The sequence below is a fragment of the Staurois parvus genome, unplaced genomic scaffold (assembly GCF_062004578.1).
Source record: "Staurois parvus isolate SC_StPar_1 unplaced genomic scaffold, SC_StPar_1.0 ptg000430l, whole genome shotgun sequence".
NCBI lineage: Eukaryota > Metazoa > Chordata > Amphibia > Anura > Ranidae > Staurois > Staurois parvus.
The window spans coordinates 3,909,440-3,926,616 of NW_028318226.1; positions in this window are offsets into that span (position 1 = coordinate 3,909,440).

Here is a 17,177-nt window from a genome sequence, read left to right on the forward strand (position 1 = left end):
ACACATGGCGCAGGGTGGCGGTGGAGGCAGCATTATTCGGAAGCCATACACAGGCCTAGGTTAAAAAGCGGAAGCCGTCAGCAGCGTGAGCAGACGACAGAGACACATGGCGCAGGGTGGCGGTGGATGCAGCAGTATTCGGAAGCCAAACACAGGCCTCGGTTAAAAAGCGGAAGCCGTCAGTAGCGTGAGCAGACGACAGAGGCACATGGCGCAGGGTGGCGGTGGAGGCAGCAGTATTCGGAAGCCATACACAGGCCTAGGTTAAAAAGCGGAAGCCGTCAGCAGCGTGAGCAGACGACAGAGACACATGGCGCAGGGTGGCGGTGGAGGCAGCAGTATTCGGAAGCCATACACAGGCCTAGGTTAAAAAGCGGAAGCCGTCAGCAGCGTGAGCAGACGACAGAGACACATGGCGCAGGGTGGCGGTGGATGCAGCAGTATTCGGAAGCCAAACACAGGCCTCGGTTAAAAACCGGAAGCCGTCAGCAGCGTGAGCAGATGACAGAGGCACATGGCGCAGGGTGGTGGTGGAGGCAGCAGTATTCGGAAGCCATACACAGGCCTAGGTTAAAAAGCAGAAGCCGTCAGCAGCGTGAGCAGACGACAGAGACACATGGCGCAGGGTGGCGGTGGAGGCAGCAGTATTCGGAAGCCATACACAGGCCTAGGTTAAAAAGCGGAAGCCGTCAGCAGCGTGAGCAGACGACAGAGACACATGGCGCAGGGTGGCGGTGGATGCAGCAGTATTCGGAAGCCAAACACAGGCCTCGGTTAAAAAGCGGAAGCCGTCAGCAGCGTGAGCAGACGACAGAGGCACATGGCGCAGGGTGGCGGTGGAGGCAGCAGCAATGGAAGGCCATACAGCACCCTATCACAAAATGGAACCCACCAACAGTGTAAGGAGACCTGAAAGTGGCACATGGTGCAGGGTGGCGGTGGAGGCAGCAGTATTCGGAAGCCATACACAGGCCTAGGTTAAAAAGCGGAAGCCGTCAGCAGCGTGAGCAGACGACAGAGACACATGGCGCAGGGTGGCGGTGGAGGCAGCAGTATTCGGAAGCCATACACAGGCCTAGGTTAAAAAGCGGAAGCCGTCAGCAGCGTGAGCAGACGACAGAGACACATGGCGCAGGGTGGCGGTGGAGGCAGCAGTATTCGGAAGCCATACACAGGCCTAGGTTAAAAAGCGGAAGCCGTCAGCAGCGTGAGCAGACGACAGAGACACATGGCGCAGGGTGGCAGTGGATGCAGCAGTATTCGGAAGCCAAACACAGGCCTCGGTTAAAAAGCGGAAGCCGTCAGCAGCGTGAGCAGACGACAGAGGCACATGGCGCAGGGTGGCGGTGGAGGCAGCAGCAATGGAAGGCCATACAGCACCCTATCACAAAATGGAACCCACCAACAGTGTAAGGAGACCTGAAAGTGGCACATGGCGCAGGGTGGCGCTGGAGGCAACAGTATTCTGAAGCCATACACAGGCCTAGGTTAAAAAGCGGAAGCCGTCAGCAGCGTGAGCAGATGACAGAGACACATGGCGCAGGGTGGCGGTGGATGCAGCAGTATTCGGAAGCCAAACACAGGCCTCGGTTAAAAAGCGGAAGCCGTCAGCAGCGTGAGCAGACGACAGAGGCACATGGCGCAGGGTGGCGGTGGAGGCAGCAGCAATGGAAGGCCATACAGCACACTATCACAAAATGGAACCCACCAGCAGTGTAAGGAGACCTGAAAGTGGCACATGGCAGAGTCTGGCGATGAAGTCAGCAGCAATGGGAGGCCGTACAGGGACCCATGACACACTCTGGACCTGGCAGCAGCAAGAGGAGGCGGTACAGGGGCCCATGGCAGAGTGGCGAAGCGTAAGCAGCTTAAATTGAAGGCCATACAGAGGCCTATGTTAAAAATAATAACATGTTTGGGGCATGATTCATGGCGGATTTAGTCAGTTGTGTCAGGAACTGGTGGTTTGAAATCCAGACTAATCCACGCCTGATTCATTTTCACAAACGTGAGTCTCTCCACATTTTGGGTGGACAGTCGTGTCCTCCGCGGAGTTACAATATCTCCTGCCGCACTAAACACGCGCTCTGATGCCACGCTACTGGCCGGGCATGACAGCCTTTCAAGGGCAAATTCAGCTAGTTGGGGCCAAAGGTCAAGTTTCGTTGCCCAGTAGTCAAGGGGATTGTCTACCTCGGTTGGCAGGGTGCTGTCCAAGTAGGCCCGAGCCTGTTGTTTGAGGTCCTGCTCCAGGTCCACCTGATGCTGCTGCTGCTGCGGCTGGTTAGTAGTTTCCTCACTGCGCTGGTAAAGAAAGCTACTCATCATCGACTGCAGACTGAGGCAGCCGCTGCTGGTGGAGCTGCAACTGCTCCTACCACCCCACCCCTCCCCTGCTGCCATGGCAGCGGAACGCGAGCGCACAGGGCCCACAGTGTCTGAGGATGGACGTTGGCGCAGAAAGGCAGAAACCAACTGACTACATAGGTGGTTTTTATAGTACTTTATTTTGGCCTCCCTCTCAGCAGGTGTGAAAAAGGCCACCATTTTTGAACGGTAGCGAGGGTCCAACAAGGTGGACAGCCAAAAGTCATCCCTCTGTCTGATGGTTATTATTCGGCTGTCGCTACGCAAGCAACCGAGCATGCTATGGGCCATTTGTGCCAAGGAATGCGAGGGACTCCCTGCCTCCATCTCCACAGCATACTGCCACGGTGCGTCTGGGTCCTCTGTCTCCTCCTCCTCCTCTACCAGATGCTCCTGCTCCTCCACTCCTGTCTGCTGAGTGGAAAAACCACCCATTTCACTCAATAATTCCTGAGCACCAATGTCCTCCTCTACCTCCTCCTCTTCTTCCTGTCCTGCCCCCACAGGGGTCATGTGGCGTTGAGATCTGTGCGCCACGTCTACCGCACCCTGACCAGCCATTGTTAACAGCATTTGTTCCAGGACGTGCAACAGAGAAATGACGTCGTTCATCCCATAGTCCTGCCGACTCACGAATAGCGTAGCCTCCTCAAAGGGCCTGAGCAAGCGGCAGGTGTCACGCATGAGCTGCCAATGGCTGGCATCTAAGTTACACAGGGGAGTACCTTTATCCGCTTGTAACATCAGGAAATCGGTGATGGCCTTTCGCTGTTCGTAAAGGCGGTCTAACATATGTAGGGTTGAATTCCACCTTGTTGCAACGTCGTAGATCAGGCGATGCTGTGGAATTCCGTTCTGCCGCTGCAGCTCAAGGAGGGTGTGCTTTGCGGTGTAGGAATGGCTGAAATGCATGCAAAGTTTACGTGACATTTTAAGGATGTCTTGCAGTGGGATGGTGGATTTTAGGAACCGCTTGACAACCAGATTGAACACGTGAGCCATGCATGGCGCATGGCACAACCTTCCTTGACGCAGAGCAGACACCATGTTCTTTCCGTTGTCGGTCAACATGGTTCCGATTTTCAGTTTGCGCGGAGACAGCCATCTGTCGATTTCTCTGTTCATTACACTCAGAAGTTCCTCCCCTGTGTGACTACGTTCGCCAAGGCAAACCAGGTGCAGCACAGTGTGACACCGTTGCGCCTTGCACATGTGATATGCCGGTCGGGTAATGGGACTTGGCACAGGGGTGGCGGCTGAGGACACGGCGGAAGAAGAGGTGGTAGAGGCGGACATCTTTGCTGGACCAAGGACGTGCAAACGTGGAGGCAAAAGCGGCGTGACCTGTCCAAGTTGCTGGTGCGGCTGTGCCGGCACCACGTTCACCCAGTGGGCCGTAAATGACATGTACTGTCCCTGACCATAGTTACAGCTCCACACGTCGGCGCTGCCGTGCACTGTGGCAGAGACCGACATGCTCAAAGACTGGCCCACCATCTCTTCTACATGTGAATGCAGGGCTGGCACTGCCTTTTTGGCGAAGAAATGCCGACTTGGCACTCTCCACCGCGGCTCGGCACAAGCCATCATTTCTCGGAAAGGTGCTGAGTCCACCACTTGGAAAGGGAAGGACTGCAGCACCAGCAACTTGGACAGGAGGACGTTCAGCTTCTGCACCGTCGGGTGCGTGCTCGCAAACTGTTGTCTCTTGGAAACGGATTCCAAGAAAGACTGCTGACAGAATCCGTGAAGAGGAGTAGCAGGAGAAGGAGCATCTGAACGAGCGGAAGATGCCAACGAGCGACAACTCCCCTCAGCAGAGGTGTTGGAGCCTTGACTGGCTGATAGAGGGCGATTGACGTCGGGTGACGGAGCAAGTAACGGAGCGGGTGATGGAGCGGGGGCTGGGGCAGGCAGAACCGCCGTATCTTTATCACGGTTTTCCCAGGCCACAGAATGGCGACGCTGCATATGCTGACGCAACGCTGTAGTCCCAACATGGGCCCCCTGGCCACGCTTGACTTTCTGGCCACATAGTCGACATACGGCTACGTTTACTTCCTCGGCTGGCTTGACGAAAAATTGCCACACCGCCGAGTAGGAAACTTTGCCCCCGCTACTCCTCACTGGCTGACTGCTACTTCCTCCGTGCACACCGGCACCACTACTGGCCGTGGTGGTAGGCTGCAGTAAAGCTGGTGCTCTACTCCGTGGCCGTTTGCCTCCACTGACACTGCTGCGACCCTGCTGCCTCCTGGGCAACCCACCGACTGTTTTGCTCACTGCCAAGCTGGCACCCTCTTCTCCTGATGATGCGGAAGCAATAGCCTGATGACGACGAGGCTGCTAAGTGCAATCAGCCTCATCATCATCAATTAGGGTCTCCGCGTCACTACTAGCCCCCTCGGCTGCGTGTTTTGGTCAGGAGACAGACCTGTTTCTAGACCGGCTACCGAGCCACTCTCCTCGCCAGTACTTCTTCGCCTGGCTGCTGAAGAGGCGGATGTCTCCCCCCGTTCCTGACCACCCTCTGTTAGCTCTTCCTCACTGTACAGTGGGGCTGAGCCCACAGCATGCGATACTTCGCTTGGTGAGGGAACAGCAAAGGACAGGGGCAGGTAGAGGACACGTGATTTCAGTGGGCTTGCTCCCGGGCCATGCCAACTAACGGTTGTGTCTGACGTACCCACCGACCGTTGGCTGTAGGTGTCAGAGGTGACCTGGGAAGAGGAAGACGACCGAGTCAACCAATCGATGACGGCAGGGTTGTCGGTGGAGAAACGACCGCTGGATGACACCGGGAGCACTGGCCTCTGGCTGCGACTAGTGCTGCCTCGACCCCTTCCTCTGCTGCCACGTCTGCTCGCTCCTGAAATATTGCCTCCTCTGCCACTCCTCTGCGTGTTGTCTGACATACTCTTTAATTCAATAGTGGTTGTGAAGCAGAAAGTAACGATTCTGTGTCCCTGAGTAACAATTCTGTGTCCCCAAGTAACGATTCTGTGTCCCTGAGTAACAATTCTGTGTCCCCGAGTAACTATTCTGTGTCCCTGAGTAACGATTCTGTGTCCCTGAGTAACAATTCTGTGTCCCTGAGTAACGATTCTGTGTCCCTGAGTAACGATTCTGTGTCCCTGAGTAACGATTCTGTGTCCCTGAGTAACGATTCTGTGTCCCTGAGTAACAATTCTGTGTCTGTCCCTGAGTAACGATTCTGTGTCCCTGAGTAACAATTCTGTGTCCCTGAGTAACGATTCTGTGTCCCTGAGTAACGATTCTGTGTCCCTGAGTAACGATTCTGTGTCCCTCAGTAACGATTCTGTGTCCCTGAGTAACAATTCTGTGTCCCTGAGTAACGATTCTGTGTCCCTGAGTAACCATTCTGTGTCCCTGAGTAACGATTCTGTGTCCCTGAGCAACGATTCTGTGTCCCTCAGTAACGATTCTGTGTCCCTCAGTAACGATTCTGTGTCCCTGAGTAACGATTCTGTGTCCCTGAGTAACGATTCTGTGTCCCTGAGTAACAATTCTGTGTCCCTGAGTAACGATTCTGTGTCCCTGAGTAACAATTCTGTGTCCCTGAGTAACGATTCTGTGTCCCTGAGTAACAATTCTGTGTCCCTGAGTAACAATTCTGTGTCCCTCAGTAAAGATTCTGTGTCCCTCAGTAACGATTCTGTGTCCCTGAGTAACGATTCTGTGTCCCTGAGTAACAATTCTGTGTCCCTGAGTAACGATTTTGTGTCCCTGAGTAACGATTCTGTGTCCCTGAGTAACGATTCTGTGTCCCTCAGTAACGATTCTGTGTCCCTGAGTAACAATTCTGTGTCCCTGAGTAACGATTCTGTGTCCCTGAGTAACCATTCTGTGTCCCTGAGTAACGATTCTGTGTCCCTGAGTAACGATTCTGTGTCCCTGAGCAACGATTCTGTGTCCCTCAGTAACGATTCTGTGTCCCTCAGTAACGATTCTGTGTCCCTGAGTAACGATTCTGTGTCCCTGAGTAACGATTCTGTGTCCCTGAGTAACAATTCTGTGTCCCTGAGTAACGATTCTGTGTCCCTGAGTAACAATTCTGTGTCTGTCCCTGAGTAACGATTCTGTGTCCCTGAGTAACAATTCTGTGTCCCTGAGTAACAATTCTGTGTCCCTGAGTAACGATTCTGTGTCCCTGAGTAACGTTTCTGTGTCCTTGAGTAACGATTCTGTGGCCCTAAAGTCTCTGTGTCCCTAACTCTGTCCCTAATACAGACAGGTCTGTCTCTCTTGAATGACCGGAGGCTAATGGAGAATTCTAAGATGGCCGCAATTTATAGCTCCACCATTACACAGTGCTGGCTGCTGATTGGAATGCATTATGGGTCAGCGCGCCTTGTCTGCGTGCCTTCCCAGAGATCCCCGCTCCGTCGCCACACATGTCGCCGCCATTTTTGGGAAAATTTGATTCGTGCATCCGAAGTTTGCTAATTTTCGGATTCGGCGCGAATCAAATTTTTCCTAATCTTCAAAACGAATTCCACTTCGTCATGTTCGATTCGCTCATCTCTAGTTCTTACGTAAGCCTCGCAATCTTTGGCCATACTTGGCCACAAAAATGTGCGTTGCACCAACTCTAAAGTCTTGTGTATTCCAAAATTGCCCGCCAACGGATGGTCGTGGCAGTAGCCCAGGACCAAGGTCCGAGCGCCTTCCGGTACCATGATCTGTTCTCCTTTCCATAAAAGACCCTCTACTCTGTATCGGGACTCCAGGTAAGTTGGGGGGCCCCATAGACGCAGCCTGTAATTTAGACAGGAGCTCCAATTGCAGCAATAGGAAACTACCTGCCGGCAGGATGGTATCTGGTTTGGGCGTTTCTTTGCGGTCCTCATACATACGCGAGAGTGCGTCAGGTTTTGTATTCTTGGATCCTGGTTGATACGTTATAAGAAGCTGAACCTTGAAAAGAATAACGCCCACCTGGCTTGACGCGGTCTGATACGTTTAGCTGTCCAAAGATATTCAAAATTTTTTTTTTTATATTAACAATTTTTATTGGTTTTCGTGAAATACAAACAATATGTTTCAAAGGATAAGAAGAGAAAATAAACATAACAGAAAGGTACATCGATGGCAGAGTTAATTAGGGTCAGGACCAGCTAAATCATAAATAACAGTGTGAAGAATATCAGGGCCTTGCAATGTGAGCCGGCATAGAAGAAGTGAAAGTATCCCATGGGAGCCAAATCATCTCAAATACAGCAAACGAACAACTATGTAGTGCAGTCAAATATTCCATCTGTCTTACATCAGCAATAAGTTTGTACAAAATCGGCATTGAAGGAGGATCAGAGGACAACCAACACATAGGAATGCTTCTCCTGGCCGCGGTCAGCACATGGACAGCGAGTTTCCTGGATAATTTAGGTAGTCCTGGGAATGGTAAACCCAGCAAAAAATGTAGTGGATCAAGTGGGAGAGAGACATGCAGCAATGAATTCAGCAAGTAGAGAACATCCTGCCAAAAAGGAGTAATGGAGCTGCATGTCCAAAAAATATGATAGAGAGAACCGAGGTCTCTACTACAGCGCCAGCAATCAGGAGAAGCATTCAGATTATAAGCATGCAGAACTTCAGGTGTTTTGTACCATAACATCATGATCTTGTAAATATTTTCCTTAAAAACCACACAGACAGAAGATCTAGATGCATTTTCCCAAATTTTCTGCCATGTCAATAAATCAATATCGCATTGTATAAATTGAGACCACCTACGCATATAAAGGTGAGTATCGTTGGATAAAGAGGGGGCTTCCATAAGAAGTTTATATGTATTAGAGATTATACCCCTGTGATGGGGACCCTGCATACATAAACGTTCAAAGGGAGTAGGCTTCCCCAGAGTCAATGAAGGTGATAAAGTGGAAAAAAAGTGGCGTATTTGAAGATAAATATATAGGTGTTGAGGAGGTAAAAGGGCTTTTTTCTGGAGAACTGGGAATGAGTGTAACTTACAGGTCACCGGGTGTACCAAGTGACGCAATTGAAAAAGGTTAGCTACAGCCCAATGAGACATCCGGGACATGGCCATATTGTCTGGGAGATTAGGGTTATAGAGGATATTTGTCAGTGGGGAGCAATCAGAGGCCAGTGCAAATTTAGCCTTACATTTGCGCCAAACAGTCAAAGAAAATTGCATGGGACCAAGGAATAAATGGCGAAAGTAGGAGACATCCACTGCTGAGGTCGACCAAAGGAGAGAACATGGATGGGCTGGGGACAGTTGCAAGGATTCAATCTCAGTCCATGTGTTGGGAGGATAATGGGAAGACCATGACATGAGAAAACGAAGGTGAGTTGCGTAGTAATATGTTATTATATCCGGAGCCCCCAAGCCCCCCCTAGATCGTGGGGATAGCAAAACAGAACGTGCAATCCTGTGCCGCTTGTTGTGCCAAATAAAATGCAGGAAAGATTTCTGAAGAGAGTGAAGTTTGGACATAGGAACGGGAACGGGGAGGGTCGCAAACAGGTATAAAAGTTTAGGTAACACTGTCATTTTTAATACATTAATGCGTCCGAGGAAAGAAATGGGCAGAGCATCCCATTGTTTCAGGGAGCGAGAAATTGCTATAAATAGTGGAGGGAAATTGGCCTCGTATATGGATTGGTAAGAGGAAGTAAGATTAGTACCTAAATATTTTAAAGAATGGGTGCACCACCGGTAGGGAAAAGCTTCCTGAAGCGAGGATAGAACGGCTGGTGAGACGTGTATTGGGAGTGCCTCAGTTTTAGACGTATTAACTTTGTAGCCTGATATAGCCCCAAATTGTTTTAAGGTCAGATGCAAAATCGGTAAAGAAGTATAGGGACTCGTGAGTGTGAGGAGAATGTCGTCCGCAAACAGTGATAATTTGTACTCATGGGTATGGGAATGTATCCCGCGAATATCCGGATTCGACCTGATAGATGTGGCCAACGGCTCCAGGCAAAGAATAAACAGCAGGGGAGACAGTGGACAACCCTGACGAGTGCCATTTGACATCTGAAAAGGGAGTGAGATAAAAGAGGCTAATCTGACCTGCGAAAATGGGGAAGGGTAAAGGGCCTTCAAGGCTGCTACAAATGGGCCTCTGAAACCAAATCTCTCCAAGACCATGAACATGTAAGGCCAACTTAACCGGTCAAAAGCTTTTTGAGCGTCTAAGCTCAATAACACAGCAGGAGTGGAGGATCGGTTAACCAGATCAACCAGATCAATAGATCTCCTGGTGTTATCTGCAGCATGTCTGGAAGGTACAAAGCCCACTTGGTCCCTATGTATGAGTTTGGAAATAATTCCAGACAATCGGTTGGCTAAAATTTTAGTGAAAATCTTGTAGTCTGAATTAAGTAGTGCAATCGGACGATAGTTGTCTACAATAGAGAGATCTTTATTGGGTTTAGGGATAACCGAGATATAGGCACATGAAAAGTCAGTCTGGGGTGTGACCCCCTTAAAAAGATCGCTATAAAGGGAAAGAAGATGGGGAGCCAGGCTACCAATAAAGGATTTATAATAGGAGTAGGGTAATCCATCCGGACCCGGGGCTGTACGAGAAGGAAGATGTTTAATCGTGTCAAGTAGTTCCTCTAGCGTAATGTCAGCATTAAGGATGGCAATGTCTGGGGGTAATAGTCTCGGAAGTGACAAGGAATCAAAAAAGTCGTCAAAGGATAACTGTGTGAGAGGCGGGTGAAGGTCTGGGGTCAAACAGTTATACAGTTTCTCATAGTATGAGCCAAAAAGGGTGGCCATGACCTGAGGATCATAGGTAGGGCTTCCGTTTGGTTGAATTAAAAGATCAGGCAGGAGACTGAGCTTTAAGTCGATTGACTAACATACGATGGGGTTTGTTGGAAAATTCTTAAAATTTCTGTTTAACCCACAGGAGGGATTGTGCAGACTTACTGGAGTCGAGAGTTTTAATACGGTCACGGAAAAATGTTACCCTCCGGAGCCCAGAAATGGACGGCTTGGCCATCAACCGTCGTTCCGCCAAAGATAGTTGATGTACAAGAGAGGCCCTAGCACTCGCCGCAGATTTCTTTAAACGCGAGCCCATAGAAATACAGAGTCCTCGAAATACCGCCTTATGGGCCTCCCATAAAGTTGAGGAGGAAGCTACGGAGCCAACATTATGGGTAAAATAGGTATCAAGTCCCCGAGACAATTCATCCCTAAGATGGTCTGTGGAGAGGAAAGTCTCATTAAGGAGCCAATGACATGGTTAGGATATAGCAGGAGGAAAGAAAAGGTTTAAAGTCAGAGAGGCGTGGTCAGACCAGGTAATGGGATTACTTTCAGAAGTGACCAAGAGTGGGAGCAATGGGGCAGAGATGAAAAAGTGATCTAAGCGAGAATAGCTACGGTGAGGGGTGGAGTAGAAAGTAAATTGTTTATGGGTGGGGTGTTTAATCCGCCAAGCGTCGAAGAGATGATGCTGCCTTATCAGTCTACGAAAGGATTTTGAAGAGGAGCATTGCCGCTTTGAGGGTGTGGACTCAAAAAGAACTTTCCTGTCCTTATGGGGGGAAAAAAATCAAATTAAAATCACCCCCCACAATCACATGCGAGGTGGAAAAAGAATCTAAGACAGCGAGTGTTTGGGAAAGAAATTGCAATTGACCCGTATTGGGGGCGTATAAATTCAACAGAACAAGGGGAGTGTCACCAAGCATACATTCCAAAATAATGAAGCGACCTTTTTGGTCAAGTTTGGAGGAAACAACCCGAAGGGAGCAGTGCGACCCAATCAAGATTGCCACCCCAGCCTTCCCGGAAGGATCGAAGGCCGAATAGGCTTGGGGAAAAAACCTCGAGGCAAAACGAAAGGAGCCAGCTGATTTGAAATGTGTCTCTTGGACAAAAATAATGTCTGCTCCTGAGGATCGAAATTCCTTCAAAGCCATCCACCGTTTTGAATGGAGCCCTTGACATTATATGACAGAAACCTCAAAGCCATTATAAAATAACAAGGATTGAAGCAAATGTGTTAGCATAAAAAAGGAATGAAATACCATCGATGTAATAGAATAAAAAAACAAAAAACAGTAAAATAACACATAAAAGTATAAACACAGAGATTGACATAAGTATCCGTGAGGATATAAACTTGGGATCAACAAATTGGCCCAAGTCGTCTAGGCCTATGGCTAGACAAAATCGGGAGCAGCACGACAACCAGGACATCAGAAAGGTCGTCATGCCCGGCCAGACAAAACAGAAGTGAAAAATGCACCCAACAATGGTTCGGCCGGACAAAAAAGAGAAACCTGAGGAAAAATTATGCAAGAGAAAAAAAAAAAAAAAACCAGGAGGGAAGGATCGTCACCGTAAACACCCCGGAAAGTCACCCCAGAGAATCCTCAGACAGGCGGATCGGTCAACTGAGGGTGACGTGGACGTTGTGGGGTACGTGAAAGTCTCTTCCGACCTCCGCGGACTGGAGTCCAGATCTTGCTGGGGGTGGCGAATGGACGAGAAGGAGTCGGTGGCAGAGGGGACACATCCTCAGACAAAGGTGAAAGTCCCAGGCGCTTTAAGAAGGAATCCGCCTCATGAAGATCACGAAGCACAACTTGGGTATTATCCCTAGTTACGACCAGCCGGAAGGGAAACCCCCATCGGTAAGGGACATGATGGTGTTGCAGGTGTGTGGTGAGCGGCTTCAGGGCTCGCCTCTTGGCCAGGGTGATCGGTAACAAGTCGCAGAAGAGTTGGAGTCTGTCACCTTTAAATTCTAGAGAGGATGTGTGGCGAGCAGCTAATAATAAGGCTTCTTTGCTTTGAAAAAAGTGGAAGCGAACTATGACGTCGCGTGGTCTGGTGCCTTCGGCAGGTTTTGGGCCCAATGAGCGATGAGCCCTGTCAATTCGCCAATCCGCTTCTGGAACCAGGGGAGCGGTTGCGATAAAGAAGGATAGAAGGTGACGGTGTAATTGTGTATCGGCGATAAATTCGGACATACCGCGTATACGGATATTTTGGCGCCGTTCCCTGTTTTCTAGATCCTCCTGCTGGAGCTGCATTTGGGACATGGAATGCTTCAAATATGCGTTATCCTCTTCCAGAACATGAACGTATTGCACCAAATCATCAAACTCAGTCTCCAATTTATCCGTGCGATCTCCAATCTGAGTTATTTCCCCTCTGAGATCTAATGCCAGCTTTCCAGCCTCAGCGGATATGGATGCAGTAATATTGCGTAGAAAAATTTGCAGCTTATCATCCAACGCTGATATTGTGAGGGAAGGAGATGGTACGGTCTGCTGAGATATCTGGGTGGAGGGAGCACGATTCCCTGATGTAGAGCATTCCACTGCCCCCCCAGATATACGCTGGGGATCAGAGTACTCCATCTGGGGCTGGGTCAGGGCAGAGGCAGGCATGGAGGCTGAGATGCATGAGGGTGCAGTACCCTCCGCGACCACCGGGGGGCCGGGATCTCTCCCTGGGCTCCTGGCCATACTAGAGGCCGGGGATTGCGGCCTGGACAGGAACCGCCGGAGCGCCGAGGGCCGCGGATCCTGTGGCTGTGGGGAGGGGGGCTTCCAGCGCCCTATCTTCCCCATACAGGTCTCTCCTAGGTGCCGGGCCGGGTGCCTGGTAGATGTGACTCACCCTTGTGCAGAAGGAAGCAGTGGCACGTGTCGGGTGAGTCCGTGCTGGCCGGGGATGAGCGGAGCTCAGCTAAAACGCAGCCACCATCGTCCCTGGCCGAGCATGCGCCCCCTATTCTAAATTTTTATGGTCTGTGTAGACCAGAATGGGATGCAAGACTCCCTCCAATAGGTATCTCCATCTCTAGTGCTGTTTTAATGGCCAACAACTCCCGATCTCCGATGTCATAGTTCCTCTCTGACGGGGTAAGCTTCCTGGAGAAGTAGGCTACAGGATGCATCAGTTCCTTTACACTTTTTCTTTGTGACAGGATTGCCCCCACTGCATTTTCTGACGCATCTACCTCCAATATATAGGGTAGTGACGCATCAGGGTGACTTAGGATAGGAGCTGCCGTAAACAGCTTCTTTAGAGTCTCAAAGGCGGCTTGTGCCTCTGGTGTCCACTGAAAGCGTACTCCCATCTTCGTGAGTTGGGTGATAGGAGATACCAGGCCTGGGAAATTCTTAATAAACTTTCTGTAGAAATTGGCAAAGCCGATGAATCGCTGAACCCCTTTCTTATCTGTGGGTACCGGCCATTCCAGGATGGCCGAGATCTTCTGAGGGTCCATAGCAATTCCAGTGGTGGAAATGATTAACCCCAGGAATGGGATGCTGTGCTGCTCGAAACTACACTTTTCCGCTTTGGAGTAGAGCCCGTGCTGGCGAAGTCGCTCCAACACGCTCCTGACGTGACCTCGATGTGCCTCCAAAGATGATGAAAAAATCAAGATATCGTCTAGGTAAACTATTACAAAGATGTCCAAGAAATCTCATTGTCATTTACAAAGTGTTGAAAAGTGGCCGGTGCGTTACATAACCCAAAGGGCATGACTAAATATTCAAAGTGACCGAACCGAGTGTGAAAGCGGTCTTCCACTCATCCCCTTCGTGTATAAGGACCAGGTTATACGCACCCTTGAGATCCAACTTGGTAAAAATAGAGGCTGATTTCAACCTCTGGAATAACTCAAGGACTAAGGAGAGAGGATAACGGTTTTTAACCGTAATTTTGTTCAGATCCCTATAGTCAATACAGGGCCTCAGGGATTTGTCCTTTTTCTCCACAAAAAATATTCCGGACCCCGCTGGTGACGTGGACGGGCGGATAAATCTCTTTCGAAGGCTTTCGTCAATATATTCTTTTAATGCTCCCAACTCCCGTTCAGACAAGGGAAAAATTTGGCCGAAGGCAATTTCAGATCCCGGGAGAAGGTCAATTGGACAGTCATACGCCCTGTGCGGAGGGAAGAATGTCTACTCCCCGTGGACTAAAAACGTCAAGGTAGTGGTGGTAAACTGTATTAACCGTTTGTGCCAGCTCAGTGTCTGCGTTTACACAAAGCAGAGTCTGGGTGTCTGGTGGTGACCTGGGGTAGCAATGCTCCTGACAATAGGATGAATTAAACTGAATTGACCCAGTCCTCCAGTTAATTTGGGGGTTGTGTGCACGTAGCCAAGGAAGCCCCAAAATAACTGGGAATAGTGGGGACGCAATGGCGTCCAAGCGGAGGAGTTCTTGATGATGACCGGCCATCATAGTGCATATAGGGGGGGGTCTCCCGGTCTACCAACCCAGATTTAATTTGAGTCCCATCGGCCAAGAGGATGTTTAGGCCATGCTCCTTGGTCAGTAAGGGAATCTGCTGCTGAGCTGCAAAATTGAGATCAATAAAACAACTGCAGGCCCCTGAGTAAATAATGGCCGTCACCGGCACAGTTCTTCCGGGGACCTGAAATGAGATCAGTATGGCTAAGTGAGAGGGTTTATCTAAACAAGCAGGAGTCATAGCAGAAGCAGTGAAAGAACACTTACTTAACTTCTCCGGGCAGGAACGTACCACATGGCTTGCTGCTCCACAATAGAAGCAAAGGTTGTTTACCCGGCGTCTCTGGCCCTCTTCAAACGTTAGGGAGGGCCGCATCAACCCAAGTTGCATCGGTTCGGCCCCCTCCGATGGTTCTGGATTCCGAATACTGGCAGGGGAGTTCGGATAGGTCAGAACCCGTGGCAGCATCCATGTGGGTTTTAACCCTTGACTGGATCTTTCAGACCCCCGTTCCCGAAGCCTGCGGTCAATCTGAATTGTCAGAGTTATCAATCCCTCCAGGGAGCCAGGTACATCTACTCTGGCTAGCTCATCCTTCAGTGGTTCAGATAGGCCGAGGCAGAATTGGTGACGCAGAGCCGCGTCATTCCACTGGGTGTCCCGGCTCCAGCACCTGAATTCTGAGGCATAGTCCTCTGCTGCCCGGTGACCCTGCTGCAAGGTATGTAGAACTGCTTCAGCCGAAGCAGCTCGTTGCGGATCATTGTATAGTTCCGCCATTGCTTTAAAAAATGTAGAAACCGAGTTCAGGTGAGGGTGGCGAGCCTCCAACAAACTTGAGCCCAGCCTTGGGGTTCACCCTGTAATAGGGATATGATGAATCCTACCTTCACGGTTTCGGAAGAAAAGGTCCGTGGTTGTAGTTCAAAGTATAATTGGCAGGAATTCTGGAGGGCCCTAAACTTCCTTCGATCCCAGTGAACTGCTCTGGTGTTGGTACACGAGGTTCCGGTGGAGGCATGGCAACCATTGCTGTGGTGGGGGTTTCGATAGGCCCACTGGCTGGAGGCGGAGTTCCCAGGTTTGCAGGCGGAACTGTCGATGAGGCTAGAGACTGAATACTCCCCTCCAGATGCGTATATCCCTCTTGGAGTATCTTGACAGCTTGGGTGAAGCCTGCCAGGTGCTGGCAAATGTCATCCAACGGAGAGGGACCTCTTCCAGGCTCAGTCATGGCCGTATGGTTCTGTCAGGGGCCGACTGACAGAAGCCTCTAGCGCCCCACAGGCCGGAATTTCCCAAGGCATGGAATCTAAGCTCCGACCTGCTTGTTTCACAGAGCCCCTGATGGTGGGGATGGACTTGGAGCAGGTGGAAACCAGGTCGCGGCCCCTGGGTACAACCAGCTGTGGTAGAGGTACTTGCCAGTGGCACAAATCGGGTGAGAGCCTGATGTGAAGAGGTGAGTTAAGCGTAGTCAGACAGGCCGGGTCGGTAACGGTGGAGGCAGAACGGTACAGAGCGGCAGGCAGAGGGATAAACGGGTCACAGGCCAGGTTCAGTAACAGGAGGCCAATATGTTCAGGAGCAAACAGAAGAATGGTCATACAAGCCAGGAATCAGAGCAGGAGATGGTCAATTGATCAGGGTCAGGCAGGGTCGGCAACAAGTAATCTCTCAGGATACAACAGGATAACAGGAGTAAGACCATACGGCACTTGAGCATTGCAAGAGCCGGTTTTAAATAGAACACCCTGCGCTGTCATTGGTGACAAGCACGTGCCCGTGTGCGCGAGTGCGCATGTGCAGGCGCAACTGCCGCCACGGGCGCCAGGTCCTAGCACCCGCGTGTTAGTGTGTCTTGGCAATCTGTGCATGCGCAGACCTACGCGCCGCAGCGAACCCTGACAGTTACCTTCAACTCCGCCACTTTGTCCACAATTTTATTAGGCCTCATCCAGCCCCATATCTCCTATCAACTTTCGAAAGCATCTGTAGGTCGGGTCCCTGTTCGACAGATGTAATCAATCTTATATACGCTTCTATCATTTCCTCTAAGAAGCCACCAATGCTCTCTTTTCAACAACATTGGGAACGTGAACTGTCAGTCACCTTGTCTCCTGATGACTGGCTGATGACGGTTCATTCGGCCTCCAGATGCTCTAGAAACTTTTCCATATTGGAAAATGCCTACAAGGTTGTCTACTGCTGGTACTACACTCCGGCTCGATTAGCCAAGGTAATTCCACAATACCCTTTGACCTGTTTTTGTGGTTGCTCCCAGTCTGGGACAATGGCCCATGTATGGTGGTCTTGCCCTAAAGCAATGAAATTATGGATCTGGGTTTACGCTATCTTACATACTATATTTAAATTAAATATAAAAAAGAACCCTTGTGAGGCCCTCCTTTTTAAACCCATTGAATCTCTTTTACGGCTAGAACGCGAGTTAGCAATGCATCTTTTTTTTTTATTTACTCCTGCCCTAAGTTTTAAAGTGGCAAAAAAATCTCATGAACGACATCGTGGCCAATGAGAAATTGACGTCTATTCTTTCCAACTCTCTCAACCGGTTCC